Source organism: Pelodiscus sinensis, chromosome 16 (genome assembly GCF_052426305.1).
Source record: "Pelodiscus sinensis isolate ZL-2025 chromosome 16, ASM5242630v1, whole genome shotgun sequence".
NCBI classification, from domain to species: domain Eukaryota; kingdom Metazoa; phylum Chordata; order Testudines; family Trionychidae; genus Pelodiscus; species Pelodiscus sinensis.
This window is the reverse complement of record NC_143067.1, coordinates 29,020,787-29,038,585: the sequence shown is the minus strand read 5'-3', so window position 1 is coordinate 29,038,585 and position 17,799 is coordinate 29,020,787. Positions and strand designations below refer to the sequence as shown.

Genomic DNA, 17,799 nt, shown 5'->3' with positions numbered 1-17,799 from the left:
GGAAATGCCCCCGGTAGAGTCCCTTAGTGCCGATATTGAGTTTGGGCCGTGGGGGGAGGAAGAAGTGACGTGGACAGCCAGCCCCGTGGAGGCAGAGTTGAGCCATACCCAACAGGAGCAACTACGGGAGGTTTTACGACACGCGGCGGACAACCTAACTAGTAAGCCCAGCAGAACGACCCTGACGTGCCATGAAATCAACACAGACCCCGGCCAGAAGGTAAGAGATCCGGTACGCCCCATCCCACGGAAATTATGGGCCACCGTACAGAAAGAACTACAGGATATGATCCGGTGGGGGGTAGTAGAAAAGTCAAGAAGCAGCTGGCGGAGCCCAATCGTATTAGTCCCGAAAAAGGATGGGACCATGCATTTTTGTATTGATTTCCGCAAGATAAACGCAGTGTCCAAGTTCGATGCCTACCCCATGCCGAGGGTCGAAGAGCTCCTGGAGCGATTGGGACAGGCCAAATATTTGTCAACCATCGACCTCTCAAAGGGATATTGGCAGATCCCGTTGTTGCCCGCGTCAAAGGAGAAGACGGCGTTTGCCACCCCATTCGGCCTGTTCCAGTTTGTCACCATGCCGTTCGGATTGCATGGCGCGGCAGCCACCTTCCAGCGGCTGATAGACCAGGTCTTGGAGGCTCACCGAGACTACGCAACTGCCTATATTGATGACATTGTCATTTTCAGCAGTTCATGGGAAGACCATCTTCGGCAGCTGGAAGCCGTGCTGCAGACGCTCCGGCAGGCAGGCCTCACAGCGAACCCAAGAAAATGCCAGTTCGGGAAAAGGGAGGTATCGTATTTGGGATACACCGTGGGTAATGGGCGGTTAAAACCCCTACTAGATAAAGTACAGGCGATCTGGGACTATCCCCGCCCACAGACAAAACGACAGGTCCGCCAGTTTTAGGGCCTGGCGGGATACTACCGGCGCTTTATAGCGCATTTCGCCTCGCTAGCCACGCCCTTGATGGACCTTACAAAAAAAAATCACCCTCAAAGGGTGGTGTGGACACCACAAGGGACACAGGCGTTTGAGACGTTACGTAAATGTTTAATGTCAGGGCCGGTGTTGCGACCACCCGACTTTGAAAGACCATTTGTGCTGCATACAGATGCATCGGAGGTGGGTCTTGGGGCAGTGTTGGCACAAGAAGAGGACGGGGTGGAAAGCCCAGTGGTGTATCTGAGTAGAAAATTATTCCCCCGCGAAAAACATTACGCCACAATAGAAAAGGAGGCGCTGGCTATTAAGTGGGCAATAGACTCTTTACGATATTTTCTCATAGGTAGCCACTTTACATTGGTGACGGATCATGCACCGCTGAAATGGATGCAGACTATGAAAGAGATGAATGCTCGGATACTCCGCTGGTATTTAAGCTTACAGCCATACCATTTCGAGAGAAAGCACAGACCAGGTAAAGAGCACCTGAACGCTGATTGCCTCTCTCGACTGCCGGGTGATGAGCAGGAGGAGATGGCAGGTATAGAAGGGCAAGGGCAAGAGGACACAAAGGAAGGGGGGATGCAAAACCTCTGCCAAACAAGTCTGGGCGAGAGGCAAAGGGGGGAGGTGTGTGACGGAGTGAAGCAACCCCACCACTTACAAACGCCGCGAGCCACGTCTGATAATGACAGAATTGGAGCCGCGGCCGCAGCCACTCTGGGCCCCGGAGCTAAAGCGCGGACACGTCAGCAAGACGCGCCGGAGGGGAACGCAGACATCAGAGGCGTGCCCGAGTGGAGCAGGGAGGGGCACCCGGAAGTGAGGGCGTCCGGCGGCGCCAACGGGCGGGCAGATAAAAAGGACCCTGGGGCGAACGAAGGGAAAGCCGTGGGGGAAGGCGCCACAAGAGGTGAGGAGGGGGCCAGGAAGGCCCGAGAGGTCGGCTGATAACGGCGCGGCAGGGTGAACAAGACCCAGGGCAGGCCGTGGAACGCGGGAACGGGCGTGTTTTGGGGTACACCCCCGCCTGTTACCGTCAGGAGGTTTCCTCCTGGTGTTAGGGCCCTGGGTCGGGGTCTGGAGAAAGGGTGGGCCCGGACCCCTCACCCCTCCAGCGCGGGCTATAATCGGGGGAGGGGGACTCGCCTCCCAGGAGAGGCGAGGGGCGCAATGTGCACCGTGTGATAGTTACCCTTTAGCAGAATATGTGATGGCTTAGCTTTTGATTTACTTTGCAAAAGGTTTATACTGAGCCTTCTAAATACAAAAAGCTTCTTAACATAGAACCCATCTTTTATACATTGTATGTGATGGATTTTCATGGATTCTATTGACCATATACTGAGTGGTATGTACCTGGTGAATGTTCACTGGTGCCATGATTGTTATCTAATGAATACAGACTGATTTTTCTGCCTCGTTCTCTGAAAAACAGAATAATTTGCGTAAGAGCAAATCAGAAGCTGCATCTTGTGAAAATATTTATATCACACTTAACATAATCATAAAATGTGATTGTGTACATTTCTGTAAGCCTATTTCATAAATAATGCACTCCACTTATATACACTCTACATTTATTTGGAATGTCCCATCCTGAAGTCCTTAACAGAACTCAGTTTCAGTCAAGGTGTTTTACTTTGGTAGATTCCAGAACATACTGTGGTTGTTATATTTGTATGTGCATGTCATGTATACATCCACCCAATGTTTAATAATCAGATCAATTGATCTTTTCTTCTTTTTGGTTGCTGCATGCTGAACTGAATCAGTTAATACATGATCATGCTATAGTAGGATGTTTCTGAGAGCACCCAGTAATTAGAAGATCCTTGGCAATATGAGCTCTGTTTGAAAGACTATCCAGCCCATTTGGAGTCAGTACACAAATGACCAACATGAATGAATCACCTTCTCAGACTGCAGAAATTCACAGTTGAATGATGGGGATGGATCATTCGATGATTGTTTGTTCTGTTCATTTCCTCTGCAGGATGAAGTGTTTTTTACCCACAAAAGCTATGACTTAATACATGTATTAGTCTTTATGTTGCCACAGGACTCCTCATTGTTTTTACAGATACCGACTAATATGGCTACCCCAAAGAGACTCTTCAGGGCCTGACATTGACAATTGTCCAGGGCTAAATGCACCACTGGTCTGATCCAGTATGTCTGTTCTTATGTTCTTACCTGTAAACTGCAACTCTGTATTCCTGCTCCTCTATATGGACTATTTGGCTGTGTCTACACTGGGCCACTTATTCCGGAAAATCAGCCACTTTTCCGGAATAAGCTGCGAGCTGTCTACACTGGCCCTTGAATTTCCGGAAAAGCAACGATGCTCTACTGTACAAAATCAGCCGCTATTCCGGAAAAACTATTCTGTTCCTGCTTGGGCATAAGTCCTTATTCCGGAACACTGTTCCGGAAAAGGGCCAGTGTAGACAACCCAGTAGTCTTTTCCAGAAAAAAGCCCCAATCGCAAAAATGGCGATCGGGGCTCATTTCCGGAAAAGCGCGTCTACATTGGCCACAGACGCTTTTCCGGAAAAAGGGCTTTTCCGGAAAAGCAGCCTGCCAATGTAGACGCTCCTTTTCCGGAAAAACTGAAAACGGAATAGTATTCCGTTTTAAGCATTTCCAGAAATTCATGCCAGTGTAGACACAGCCCCCATGTATTTATGAGTAGGATGCTGCCAGGCAAGATGGATAGGGTCATATAATTGAGAACGCGGAGGTTTATTCTCCTGGTATCTCCACTCATGATGCTGCTGGGCCCGCACTGCAGCCATCGCTCCCACTTGGGCTAAGATTTCTGCCTTCAACAGAAGGTAGTCTGCTGCTATTTCAGCAGGCAGGTCATGGTATGCCTACTGGGTCTCTCCACACAGAAATGGGCCAAATATATAGGCTCACTGGTCTGTAGGCTAGTCCTCAAGTTCCGCAACCCTCTCAAAGGTAAGCAGCTAGGCTTCCAGAGGGCATGCTCTTGGGCTGCCTGATTCATCATCAGCTGTTTGGTCTCCTGCCAGAGCCTCACTGCCTCCTGTTGGCTACGTCTGGGGCTACAGCTGCATTCACCTGGGGCTACATCTAAATTGCTGATTTTTTCAGGAAAAGATATGCAAATAGTACTGTGCAATTTGCATACCTTTTTCCAATTGTTTTTTCGGAAGAGGCTTTTCTGATATTTGGCCCGTCTACACCATGCCAAATTTTGGAAAAAAACTCCTCTTTTGGAAGAGCCCTTATTCCTCATAAAATGAGGAATACAAGGCTTCTGAAAGAGCACGTCTGCTCTTCCAAAAAAAATGTCGGAAGAGCAGATGCTTTCCCTGGATGCGGAATAGTTTCTCCGGGATACCAGAGGCATCACAGAAAAACTCCACAGTCTAGACATAGCCTGGGCTCGGGTAGCCTCCCACTGTGCTATCTTCAAATACTTTGAAGACCCCAAGGTGCAGAGAATCCTCCAGCTGTGATCTGTACTCCATGCTACAGAGGAAGGCAAAAAACCTCCAGGGCCTCTGCCAATCTACCCGGGAGGAAAATTCCTTCCTGACCCCAAATATGGCGATCAGCTAAACCCTGAGCATGTGGGCAAGACTCACCAGCCAGACACCCAGGAAGTTCTCTATAGTAACTCCTATCATCCCTCCATTGACCTATTTCCCACTGATAATGAATGGTCATTTAGTTACCAAGATCATGTTATCTCATCAAACCATCCCCTTCATAAACCCATCTAGTTTAATCTTGAAACCAGATAGATCTTTTGCCCCCACTACTTCCCTTGGAAGGCCGTTCCAGAACCTCACTCCTCTAATGGTTAGAAACCTTCGTCTAATCTCAAGTCTAAACTTCCTACTAGCCAGCTTATATCTATTTGTTCTTGTGTCCACATTGGTATTAAACTTAAATAATTCCTCCCCCTCCCTGGTATTTATCCCTCTAATATATTTAAAGAGTGCAATCATGTCACCCCTCAGCCTTCTTTTGGTTAAGGTAAACAAGCCAAGCTCCTTGAGTCTCCTTAAGTCTTCTTGTCTCTCTCTGACCTGATCCTGTCATTGTCTCTACTCTGTTCCCTCCTGAACCCCTCTCTTCTCCGGGAAGGGTGTGTGTGGAGGGGGGTGCTTCCATTCTGGGCGAGGCCCACTCTTCTTCTCTCCACTTGCTTTTTTTTGCAGGCAGCTTCCTCCTCCACCCATGCACCTTAGCTGGTTGAAAGAGCTGCTGGGTGTGTGGTAGTGGGTGGAGGACCTCTGCTGCCCTTCCTCTGGGTGAAGGAAGTGAGGAGAATACCCTTTTCCCTTTTCTTGGTGGACTACCTGCCCCCCTTCTTCACTGTAGCAGACCTGGACTTCTCCTTCCCTACTGCTGCTGCTTCCTCTGGGGCAGAGGAAGGGGTCTGCCTTATGCCACTCTTGGGCTACATCTACATTGGCATGATTTTGCACAAATACTCTTTAACACAAGAGAGCGTCTATATTGATTCGGGACTCATCATATTGGTCTATATTGGTGGGACGCTTTTGCATAAAAGCAGAAGCCCGGAACCATTTTGAAGAGGGCAAAAGGGCACCAGTCCTTTCTGGGGGTGGGGGCTGGAGCTCCTCTGAGACACGTGCTTAAAGGGATCTCCCCGGACAGCTGTTTCTCTCCTGCTGCGAGCTATAGGACCTCTTGCAGGGACTGACAGCCATAGCAGTTCTATTTGTGGTTGCCCTCTGCCTTATTGGACACCACTGCCTTGTTCCTTAGTGTCTTTGGGTGATTTTTTGATCTCAGCTCGTTTGTTGTGCCATGGAGCCAGGGGTGGCCTTGTGCCTGCTCTGGCTCCTTCCGGCCATTTTGGAGTGCCATGCTGCTGTTCCATGCCGCTGCACTCCTCCTCCAGGACCTCGAGGTGCAGGTTGCTCTGGACTCCCTCACCAGGGAGGCCATGGTGTCCCTGTGCCATCCCAACCCCACCATGGAGAGGTCCTTGTGGAGACTGGACACCAGCACCGACTGGTGGGACTGCCTGGTCCTGAGTAAATGGGACAACCAACAATGGCTCCGGAGCTTTCGCATGCGAAAGCAGATGTTCCTGGAGCTATGTGCCTGGCTCACCCCTGCGCTCCAGAGAAGCACGACGCAGCTGTGGGCACCCATCCTAGTGGACAAGAGGGTCTCCAGCGCACTCTGGAAGTTGGCTACTCCGGACAGCTACCAATCGGTGGCAAACCAGTTAAGGGTGGGCAGATCAACCGTCAGTACCGTCGTCATGCAGGTAAGTCCCAGGGCCAGTGTGTGTGTGTGGGGGGGAGGAAGGGTGCTGCACTCCATGCCCAGGAGCAGGCAAAACTCCAGGCTGAGTCACCCAGGGGTTTGGGCCGTCCCTCCCTTGCACAGGCCTGCTTGGAGGAGGAAGGGGTAGCCAGCGCAGTGAGGAGGCCCTGGTGTGTGTGTGTGTGCACTTTCTTCCCCAGCAGGAATTTACTGTCGGGGACGTGCCAATGCCCACATGTGTTGTGGGGGATGTGGCCTACCCCCTGCTGCCATGGCTAATGCGGCCCTACACAGGGCAGATGGACCACAACCAGGCACGGTTCAACGGCCGCCTCAACCGGGCCCGCAACCAAGTGGAGTGCGCCTTCAGGTGGCTGAAAGCCCGGTTCCACTGTTTGCTCACCCATCTGGAGATGGGTGAGCGGAATGTCCCCGAGGTAGTGGCCACATGCTGCATGCTCCACAATCTCATGGAGCGGAAGGGGGAGGCCTTCGTCCCACCATAGATGGCAGGTGAGGGCCAGGCCTTGGAACAGCCCCGCACAGCTGCCATCCGCCAGGTGCACCACAATGGGGTGCGCATCCGGGAGGCCCTGACGGAGATGTTCTCCCAGGCCCCATAGTAGGGTCACCTCTGTCTCCCTTTACATCTCCATCCCATCCCCAAGCCTTCCCTCTTCTCTCCTCCTTGTACCTCCCAATAAACAACCAACACAGTTTTTTTTGGAAAACAAAGTTTGAACTTTTTATTTACAATGGGGAGGGGACTCTGAACTGGGAGGGGGGAGGGGAGCTAGTGCTGAGAAGGGTGGCCCCTGCGACCTCCTCTGCGGGGTCTGACCAGCACATGTGGGTCTGGCCGCATTGGGACAGGCACCACAGGAAGGTGGGCAGAAGGGGCAGCAGGAGGGGCAGCAGGATCAGGGGGGATGGCGGGAGCAGGAAGCAGGGGCCCAGGCATTTGGAAGGGAGAGATGGTGGGTGGATGGGGCATTGCCATGCTGGAGTGCACGGCATGCCCAATGTAAGCGGTGAGGGCAGTGGTGGCATCTGCCACTCACTCACATTGGGCCTGGAAGTGGTCCCGGGACTGCTGGCGCCACTCAAGATCCACATCCACACGCCGGGTGATGGCCACCTCAATGCGCTCAACGGCCTGCACATGCCGCCGAAACAGTTGGTCTTGCTGCCGGACCCACCGGCTTTGGGCTTGGGTGGTTGGGGGAACTGCCGCTGCCACAGGGCTGGAGGGTCCCCCGCTCCTGCTCGGTCCTGCTGCAGGGAACAGAGAAAAGGATGGGTCAATCAGGCTGCCCGGCCACCGTCCCGACATCCCATGCCCTCCACCCCTGAGGCCAGGTGATACCACGGTACTGTGGCTTGGGCCCACTCCCCCCCCCCCGTGTTGTATGTTTGCATAAAGCACTGCCCCCCAAGAAGGGTGCTCCTCCATGTATTGTAACCACCGGTCTGTATCCTGGCCCCTTGGGGGGTGGGAGGACACGTGTGTTATGTTAACCTGTGTAACTCCCTGCCAGGGGAGGCTGTGAGGCTTTGGGCTAATCAATGGTGTTTGACAGGGAGCAAGATGAATCCCCACACAGTGCCTGGGAGCACATATGGCAGAGGTGGTCTGGGCTCTCAGATCCCCATCCCGTGGGATGTCTCCTGGATGGAACCAGGGGTGACTGGGGAATGTCCCATCCTTGGAGCAAAACTCAGGTGGCCCTAGGGTCGGCCCGACCACTTTCCCCCTCCCACTCCCGCTAGCCCTCACACACGGTAGCCCAGGAGCCAGCCAAGGCACGTAGCCCAGGGACATGTGTGGCCGCAGTGGGGACTTCCCTCGGGAGGGCAGCCAAGCCACCGGGAGCAGGCGAGGGGCTCAGTGGGGGCCACGCTCACAGGGCTGTGACGCTGTGGTTTTTCCCAGGAGCAGCTAGCTGCGCCTCACAGCCAGGCATGGGACAGTGTTGCCGTTCTGCGTGCTGCACCTTTGTGGAGCTGTGGGCTCTGGCCAGATCCCCTGGGGCCTTGGCTGGTTCCAGCCAGCATCCACCCTTCCCCCTGGTCCGGATGTGAGTGAGCAGCTTGGTCCCAGGCATGCCCTGGAGCTGCCTGCCACGGCCACGTGCCGCTAGGTCACCAGGCTGCACGTGCTGCTTACTGCCTAATGCTACACAGCATGCAGCTCACGCTGCCTAAGTGACGCTCCTTCCCCCACCCCCGGGCAGGTGCTCCCCCTGCCCTTGTGAGTGCAAAGTGCAACACTCACCAGTGGATCCTTCCCTGGCCTCCAAGGATGCACGAGAGACGTTGGGGCTGCCGAAGAGGACCTCCACCTGGAGGGTCATGCTGCTGCCCTGGTCCTTCTCCTCGTCCGACCCGCTGGCTGGCTCGTCTTCCTCTCCCACCTCTCTGGGCTTGGTGACGGAGGGGCGCCTGCTCATGTCCACGGGCATGGACGGTCCTTGGGGTGCTGCCTGGCCCAGGATGCAGTGGAGCCGCTCGTAGCGGGGGCAGGTGTTGGCTCCTGTCCCCTGGCCCTCGCCGGAGCGGCCATCCTGGTCTGGTGGTCTGGTGGCTGTTTGGGAAGGGAGCAGAGCCGCATGGCAGAGCTCGATGGCAGAAAGGCTTCTGCTTCGTGGCCTCTGCAGGCTGCGTTTGCCTTTAAGTGGGCTTGGATTACCAGGAAGCCCGGGAGCTGCCTGCAGGTAAGGAGCGTCCAAGCAGCCACTAAGGCTTTTTTCCTTTTAGACTGCTTTGGCACAAAATGTCTTGGCTGCCTGTCTACACTGGCCTCTTGCACAAGAACAGTTGCGCAAGAGGACTTATTCCTGAGCGGGAGCATCATAGTTCTTGCGCAAGAAGCCCTGACTTCTTACATTAGAACATCAGTGTTCTTGTGCAAGAACTCCCCGCCAGTGTAGACAGGCAGGAAGTTTTTGCGCAAAAGCGGCCACTTTGGCGCAAGATCGTGCCAATGTAGACACAGCCTTAGAGTTTTTCTTTCCGCCCCACAGCTTGCTGTATGGTGATGGTGGAGCAGGGGGAGTTTGTAAGGTACACTATCTCCATCTGGGTCCCTGGAGTGGTGACTGGTGTAGTTTCTGTGGGGATCTGGGAATGAGGTGTGGTTAACCCTCCCTCCCGCCCCCCCGGTCCCTCACAGTGCATTGCTGCTGCTGCTGTCATTGCCGGTCCCTCCCCAGCCTCAGTTGCTGCAGGGGCCTTTTTCCGTTCTTGGCCCCACTGCTTGCTCCTCCTCCCCCCCCTTTTGTTTTGCTGGGTCCTGCAGCAGGTGCTGTGGGCACCTGCCCTCCTCCCCCATCAGCAGTGTCTAGCTGAATTCCTCCTACTTCCAGCAGCAGGCCCTTTCTCACTGCCTGGTAGAGGGTGGGGAGCCTCAGTGAGCCAGTCTCTACTCAACCTTAGTTTTATGGCCCACTGGGGACATCAGCTGAAAAATACTCCATGGTGCTGTGAGCATGGGTATGTACTTGGTGTGGTTCACCCCTGTTCCCGACACTTGCCCCTTCTGTGGAGTGAGAGACCCTGGGACATGTCTATCTTGAGTGTGCCAGGTTACAGCTCCTCTTTCAGCTCCTCCAGAGCCTCTTGTTGAGGTTCTGGCTGCACTTAGCCCCTCACCTATTAATTTATGCACACCCCATCCGTGGCCCCACAAAGTCGTGAGATCTCCTTGTCAACCTCCTCCTTTCTATAGCCAAAATGGCAATTTACTAGACCAGGGAAAAGAGGTAGGCTGAAGGAGGGGCCTGTGACTGAGAGGCTTATTTCTGCTTCTACATGGCTACGTCTAGACTGGCATGATTTTCCGCAAATGCTTTTAATGGAAAAGTTTTCCGTTAAAAGCATTTGTGGAAAAGAGAATCTAGATTGGCACGGATGCTTTTCTGCAAAAGCATTTTGCAGAAAAGCGTCTGTGCCAATCTAGATGCGCTTTTCCAAAAAAAGCCCCGATTGCCATTTTCGCGATCGGGGCTTTTTTGTACAAAACAAATCTGAGCTGTCTACACTGGCCCTTTTGCCCGAACGGGAGCAGCACACTATTTCCGCAAGAAGCACTGATTTCAGACAGTAGGAAGTCTGTGTTCTTGTGGAAATTCAAGTGGCTGGTATAGACAGCTGGCAAGTTTTTCCACAAAAGCAGTTGATTTTGCAGAAAAACTTGCCAGTCTAGATACAACCTATCTGTTCACACATCTGGGCAGAGTTCCACTGAGCAGTGTCCAGTGGATGCTCTCTAGAGGTATTCGAGGAGCAATGAGCGATGTCCAGGGTTCTCTGCTCAGTGTCTCCATCCAGCTCCCTTGTTTTAGCCCTTTCACCTGCAACTCCCTGTTTTTCTCTTTATTTGTCCCCTGTAATCACTTGGTGTTCTGGGCTCTGTGGACCCTCCCCGTAAGCTGAGAGTAGGTCCTTTAGATATGGGCAGGCTTATACCTGCTCACCTCCCGGACTCCAATAAGACTACTTTTTTATAGCCTTCTCATCTGGCCCTGCCACATTATGTACAGCTTTAAAGATGTATCAGTTCCACTAATACAGTAAAATAATATTTCTTTTCTTATTAGTTGTTTCTTTATCATTTTCCATTTTCCGTCCTGTGAAGGACAGGGCTGGGTCTGGGCACAGCTGAGGGTATCTGCTCAGGGTGAATTGCTCAAAACTCAGGGCTCCTTACAGCCCTAGACTGGAGACCTTCCCAAATAGGCCACAAACAAGTCACACCGAGTGCTTCAGCTGCCAATCTGGCCAGCCAGAAACCTCATGAGCAAAACCCCTAGGAAACCCCAGCTCTTCCTATGCCCCAATTAGCCCTGGGGCTGAGGTGCTGCACACAGGTGAGGGGTTTTAGAACCCAATCTCACTACCCCAGATGGGTTCTTCTGGTCTCAAGAAACTAGCCACAGGTCCCAATTAATTTACACTCTGGATCTCACCCACAAGACCACGCTGAGCCAATCCTTTAGAATTTAAATCTAAAGGTTTATTAATAAAAGAAAGAAAAGCACGAGAGCAAAGTTGTTAAGAAGAATACATTACATGCATCGAATCACCCAGTTCTCGATAAAGGCTCTTAGCAGAGATGTTATAAACTGCTATCTTAAAAATCTCTGGTGTACATCCTATGTCAGGATGGGTCCACGGTTCTTCCCGGTTCGTTGTTCCTTGCAGGGCTACATCTGGGATCAGGACCTGAACTCAAGACAAGATGGAGGGTGCCACATGACACTTATATTCCGCTCCTGGCATCTTCCAAACAGTAGCAGGTCACATGGTCAGTGGCCTATCCTTGTGTCCCAAGCCAGCAATCATTATTCTGGCTGGTCTGCAGACATCCAGATTAATTCCCCAGGTGTGTCTTTGGCATTTAGAGAGGTATTGTCCCTGGAGACTCGCTCATCAGCATAGCCATTGAACAAATGTTCCTGGCACATTGCTCTGCTTCAGACAGAGAATTTTCCAGCATCAACAGAGAGTACATATTTATAACTCCACATACAGATATTACAGAAGTACATGAATAGTATATTCAGAATGGATCTGTCTAGACTACAGGCTTACGTCGACATAAGTTTTGTTGACAGAATCTATCGACAAAACTTATGTCGACATAGAGCGTCTAGACTACATCCAGTTCTGTTGACAAAGCAAGCCACTTTGTCGACATAACAGTGTGGACGCAAAGGACAGTGTAGATGCAATAATGCCTTCTATCGACAGAACTCTGTCGATAAAAGGCGTTATTCCTCGTAAAATGAGGTTTACATACGTCGACAAAACTGCTGAGTTTTGTTGACGTTATGTCGACATAACTCAAAGGCAGTATGGACGCAGGTATTGTTTTGTCGACAAAAGTCCACTTTTGTTGACAAAACCCTGTAGTCTAGACACACCCAATCAGTAGAACACAAGCTTTCATGTGACACCTCACATGGCCCCCTTTGTATAGATTTTGGGGCTCCTCCCCATGAGTGCAGCAATGACCTTTAAAATCCAATAACGTGACACCCCCAATGCAAAATTGATGCAGGAAGTGATGCTACTAACATCACTGAGGGCATCATAGGCCTCCCCATGTTTTAGCTCTGTGTTATTACACATTTTAATCCAATATTAGAAACCACAGTACAGAACTGGACAAGTGTATGAAAACCAAATTTGCCTAAAATAGGCTTAATCACTGCAAGGTCTGTCATAAAGACAACAACGTCCTTGCCAGGTTTTATAAACACAAGGAAAAATCTGGTAAGAACTATAGCCAACTGGATGTGCTTTGGCAGCAAGATCCCCATGTGTGTCAGGTGATCTTGCCCAGAGGTAAGGAAAATAATAAATTTAGCTATGCCAGCTCTGGCAACTCTCTGAATTCCAACTAACATTTTGTTAATGTAGGTATTCTCATCCTCCATAGTGTAGGCATCTTGGCCCTTAGCCATGAAAACAAACTGGTGGTGTGCCTCAGTTTTCCTTTCCACACAGCACCTTGTGGCTGGAACCTTCTTTTCCTGTAAGAAGTTTGAAGATCAGTTACAGGCATTAACCATGATATATCAATATCACAAGGTCCTTTAACATATAGTCTGTTATTTGATACGGTTCTTGACAGATTATATGGTTTTTCCAAAACAGTATGCACATTGTACATTTTTACAATTTCTGACAACAGCAGCACATTGGTTACAAAAGTTAACATGAGTAATAGGAACAAATCCATATCCAGTGTACATTGGCAGTACTTTCTCTCATGCCACATCTTTGGCTCCACACTATTGTAGTTTTGACCCTTCAGGTGTAAACTGCAATTTTCCTTTGGCAAAGCAAGTTCTGCCCACCCACCCCCCTTGTCCTTTGGGCTCAAAACCTGCCTTAGCAGAGACAAAGGGCTGGCTGGGTGTGTCTTCCTTGATCACAATGGCCATGGAATTCTCCCCCTCCCCTCAGTCAGTGTGGTAACAACAATAAGCTGTAGACTCAGAAGTCTCTCATCCTTCCACCTCTAACCTGTTTCCCCATGGAACCTAATATCAAATTCCCTGATCGATTACAAGTTTCCATAGTGTACAGAGAGGGGAGCTTAACTGCCATCTCCTGCATTCTAGAGAGAGTAACCACACAGTTGTTCTGCTCTGCATACTTAGCTACATAGTCCTTCCTATGAATCTGAGGCACCCACTGTCCACTCTCATCATCAGCCAGGGAACAATCCTGTCCCAAACACCCTGACTTCCCAGCAAGCTGGTCACATTTATGGGTGTGTCTTGACTACAGGTTTTTTGTTTTTTTTTTAAGTGGCCTTTTTTTTAAAAAAACTGTATCTGCGTCTAGACTACTACCTCATTCTGTCAACAGTAAATCGAAAGAATGCAGCTGTTTTGTTGACGGTGGTGAACCTCATTCTATGAGGAATAATGCCTTTTTTTGAAAGTCATCTTTCAAAAAAAGGTGCTATTGCATGAAAACAGGGCTTTTTCAAAATAGAGCGTCTAGTGAGCCACTTTCTCAAAAAATCTTTTTGTTGTCTAGACGTTCTTTTATGAAAGAGGCTTTTTCTAAAGATACTCTTGAAAAAGCCTCTTTCGAAAGAAGCTTGCAGTCTAGATTTAGCCATACAGTCACTTGGTTACCAGACTGCTCCAATTCCCTGGATGTTCCTGCCTCATTTGTAACAATCCTCAGCCCCTCTGAGATCTCTCCAAAACCATCCACATTGGATCTCTCTAAATCCAAGCCAGTGGAGTCATTGTTAACAGAACAATTCTGTCTGTCAGGCACTGAAACAAGTGCCTCACACAACAAACTGTTGCCTTTTACAGGCAGAGCTTTCTCTTGAATGCCTTCTCCAAGCCAGGCACTGTCACCTCTCTCAGTCCCTGCCAACTGCTTGCTAAAATCACTGCAAGGACTCTCTTCCCCATGAGATTCCTTAAGCAACAGTTCATCTCCCCCTGGCTCTTCAGGTGGACTCCTAGACAATCCCCTTTCAGGCAAACAAACAGACTCATAAGATACATGTTTGGAGACATTTTCCTTCCCTATGCAACTCTCTGGACTGGCACCCAGAAGGCTACCTGTCTCAGCACCACACTAGAATGAACCATTCTCTCTTCCTCAGGTAACATACAGGCTTCTGAACAGTCTGATCTCTGGGATTCTGTCAAGACACCGAATGGATCTACCCAAGTCACAGCATCCTTCTCCCCAGCAGACCCAAACCTAGGGCCACTCCCTTTCTGGGCTTTAGCTGTATCCAGTCCCAGCTCTGGGACAACAACCCTGCTCTCAGCCATCACAGGCTGAGGGGCAACTTCCTCAGACACAGAAAGAAACTCTTCCCCACACACAGACAGACAATCAGAGACAGTTTCTCCTTTGTCCCAGCACCCCTAGCTATTCTCAGGCAACATGGCTAGTGACTGAGGGTATGTCTAGACTGCATCCCTCTGTCGGCAGAGGGATGCAGATTAGGCAGGTCAACATTGCAAATGAGACAGGGATTTAAATATCCCATGCCTAATTTGCATGAAAATGGCCACCATTTTTTGCCGACTCAGCACTTTGTCAGCAAAAAGCGGCAGTCTAGAGGGGGATCTGTCGAGAAAGAAAGCCTTTTTCAACAGATCCCTTATGCCTCCTGCAAGGAGGTTTACAGGATCTGTCAAAAAAGGCTTTCTTTCTTGACAGATCCCCCCTAGACTGCCGCTTTTTGCCGACAAAGTGCTGAGTCAGCAAAACACGGTGGCCATTTTTATGCAAATTAGGTGCAGTATATTTAAATCCCTGTCTCATTTGCAATGTTGACCTGCCTAATCTGTATCCCTCTGTCTGCAGAGGGTTGCAGTCTAGACATACCCTGAGACAGCTTCTTTCATTGACACACTGCTCTCCTCAGCAGCCAAATTTCCAGTTTGCACACACTGTGCTTCTTCACACAAATCACTTTCAACTTGTGCAGGTTCAGACTCACAAGCACCACCAGCTAATGATCCATCACCCTCCAGAACTTTATCTTGTTCCACAGTGAGAAATCTACCCTGGCCATCCCCTGCAGTCTGCTCTAGAGAAGCATTGTTAGAGAAATGGTCAGAGGTAAACAGGATGAGGTTTAATAAAGAGAAATGCAAAGTGCTCCACTTAGGAAGGAACAATCAGTTCCATACATACAAGATGGGAAGCGACTGTTTAGGAAGGAGCATGGCGGAAAGGGATCTAGGGGTCCTTGTGGACCACAAGTTGAATATGAGTCAACAGTGTGATGCTGTTGCAAAAAAAGCAAATATGATTCTAAGTTGTATCAACAGGTGTGTTGTAAGCAAAACTCGTGAAGTCATTCTGCCGCTCTACTCTGCACTAGTTAGGCCTCAACTGGAGTACTGTGTCCAGTTCTGGGCGCCACATTTCAAGAAAGATGTGGAGAAATTGGAAAGGGTACAGAGAAGAGTGACAAGAATGATTAAAGGTCTAGAGAACATGACCTATGAAGCCAGGCTTCATGAACTGGGCTTGTTTAGTTTGGAAAAAAGAAGATTAAGGGGGGACATGATAGTGGTTTTCAAATATCTAAGAGGGTGTCACAAGGAGGAAGGAGAAAATTTGTTCCTCTTGGTTTCTGAGGACAGGACAAGGAGTAATGGGCTTAAAGTGCAGCAGGGGAGGTTTAGATTGGACATTAGGAAAAAATTCCTAACTGTCAGGGTGGTCAAATATTGGAATAAATTGCCAAGGGAGCTGGTGGAATCTCCCTCTCTGGAGATATTTAAGAACAGGTTAGATAGACATCTGTCAGGGATGGTGTAGACGGAGCTTGGTCCTGCCTTGAGGGTGGGGGGCTGGACTCGATGACCTCTTGAGGTCCCTTCCAGTCCTATGATTCTATGATTGTCCTAACCCCTGGGGTTCCCATGCCCTGCTTCTGCTTTCATCCTCACCTCTGCAACATCAGACAGGCATCCAGAACCCTCACTCACAGGCACACTGCCCTCCTGCATAGACACAGAGCCATCTGCCTCAGGCAAACATCTAGAGAAACTTTCCCCTTGGTTACAGTGGGACTGACTAGCCCCAGAAAACTGCCCAGAATCACATTCACCCTCTTCACAAACCCCATACATGCTTTAGGGCTGGGTTACAACATCAGCTGGGTTAAACACATCTGCCATGTCATAATCACACCACATACCCACACGATTATATATTGAACTCCCAGGAGGATACAGTCTCTTCAGTTCTTCTATTTTCTTAAGCTGAAGTTCAAATCTGGCAGTTTTCTCCTTGGCTAGTCTAATTCTTTTGTCCGACTCTGTCATCCTCTTTGCATGTTCTTGATTTAGCTTCTGCCTTCTCTGCTCAGCTAGCAGACAAAATTCCTCCAGTTCTCGTTTATATTTAAGTTGCATTCTCTTCACGGGATCCTGCACTCTCATTTCTTTTGCAGCATTTCTGGCCACTAACAAAGATCTCAGCTCTGGCTTAGCAGCTTCCTCACTAAAGGCAATGCCTCTTTCCAAGCACAAGGCTTCCAGAGCCACTCTGTTCAGACTTTCATAGTGTTGCTGACTCATTGCAGCAGCTCTTTAACCAACCAAACTCTCAACAAATGCTAGAAGTCTAAAAAATAAGATGGGTGAACTAGAGTGCCTCATGTTAAAGGAGGATACTGATATAATAGGCATCACAGAAACCTGGTGGAGTGGGGACACCATCACTCCAGGGTACAAAATATATCGGAAGGACAGAACTGGTCGTGTGGGTGGGGGAGAGGCACTACATATGAAAGAAAATTTAGAATCAAATGAAGCAAAAATCTTAAATGAATCAACAAGTTCCATAGAATCACTATGGATAGTAATTCCCTACTCTAATAAGAATATAACAGTAGGGATCTATTATCTGCTAACTGACCAGGACAGTAATAGCGACTATGAAATGCTAAGGGAGTTTAGAGAGGCTATCAAAATAAAGAACTTAATAATAGTAGGGTATTTCAACTCATCCCATATTGACTGGGTACATGTCACCTCAGGATGAGATGCAGAGACAAAATTTCTTGATACCTTAAATGACTGCTTCTTAGAGCAGCTGGTACAGGAACCCACAAAGGGAGAGGCAATTCTTGATTTAGTCCTGAGTGGTGCGCAGGATCTGGTTCAAGAGGTAACTATAACAGGACCACTTGGAAATAGTGACATAATATAATAACATTTAACATTCCTGTGGTGGGAAGAACACCTCCACAGCCCAACCCTGTGGCATTTAGTTTAAAAAAGGGGATCTATGCAAAAATGAGGAGGTTAGTTAACCAGAAATTAAAAGGTGACTAAAGTGACTAAAGTAAAATCCTTGCAAGCTACATGAACACCTTTCAAAGACACCATAATAGAGGCCTAACTTAAATGTATACCCCAAATTCAAAAAACATCGAAGAACTAAAAAAGATGCACCATGGCTTAACCGCCATGTAAAAGAAGCAGTGAGAGATAAAAAGGCATCTTTTCAAAAGTGGAAGTCAAATCCTAGTGAAGTAAATAGTAAGGAGC

The 17,799-nt window shown here is 49.5% G+C and overlaps 1 protein-coding gene across 3 annotated transcripts in view; it reads left to right on the top strand.

Moving 5' to 3' along the window:
• Positions 1–468: 468 nt before the first annotated feature.
• The window catches only part of GABRB2 (gamma-aminobutyric acid type A receptor subunit beta2), a 394,028-nt gene continuing 376,697 nt past the window's right edge, over positions 469–17,799 (top strand). Inside the window, exon 1 of one of the 3 annotated variants that reach the window (XM_089769536.1) lies at positions 469–1,430. The gene's annotated coding sequence lies outside the window, so the exon portion shown is untranslated. Of the gene's footprint in view, positions 1,869–17,799 lie in introns of all 3 variants that reach the window. The other 2 variants (XM_014580647.4, XM_089769538.1) reach the window with 2 other exon arrangements.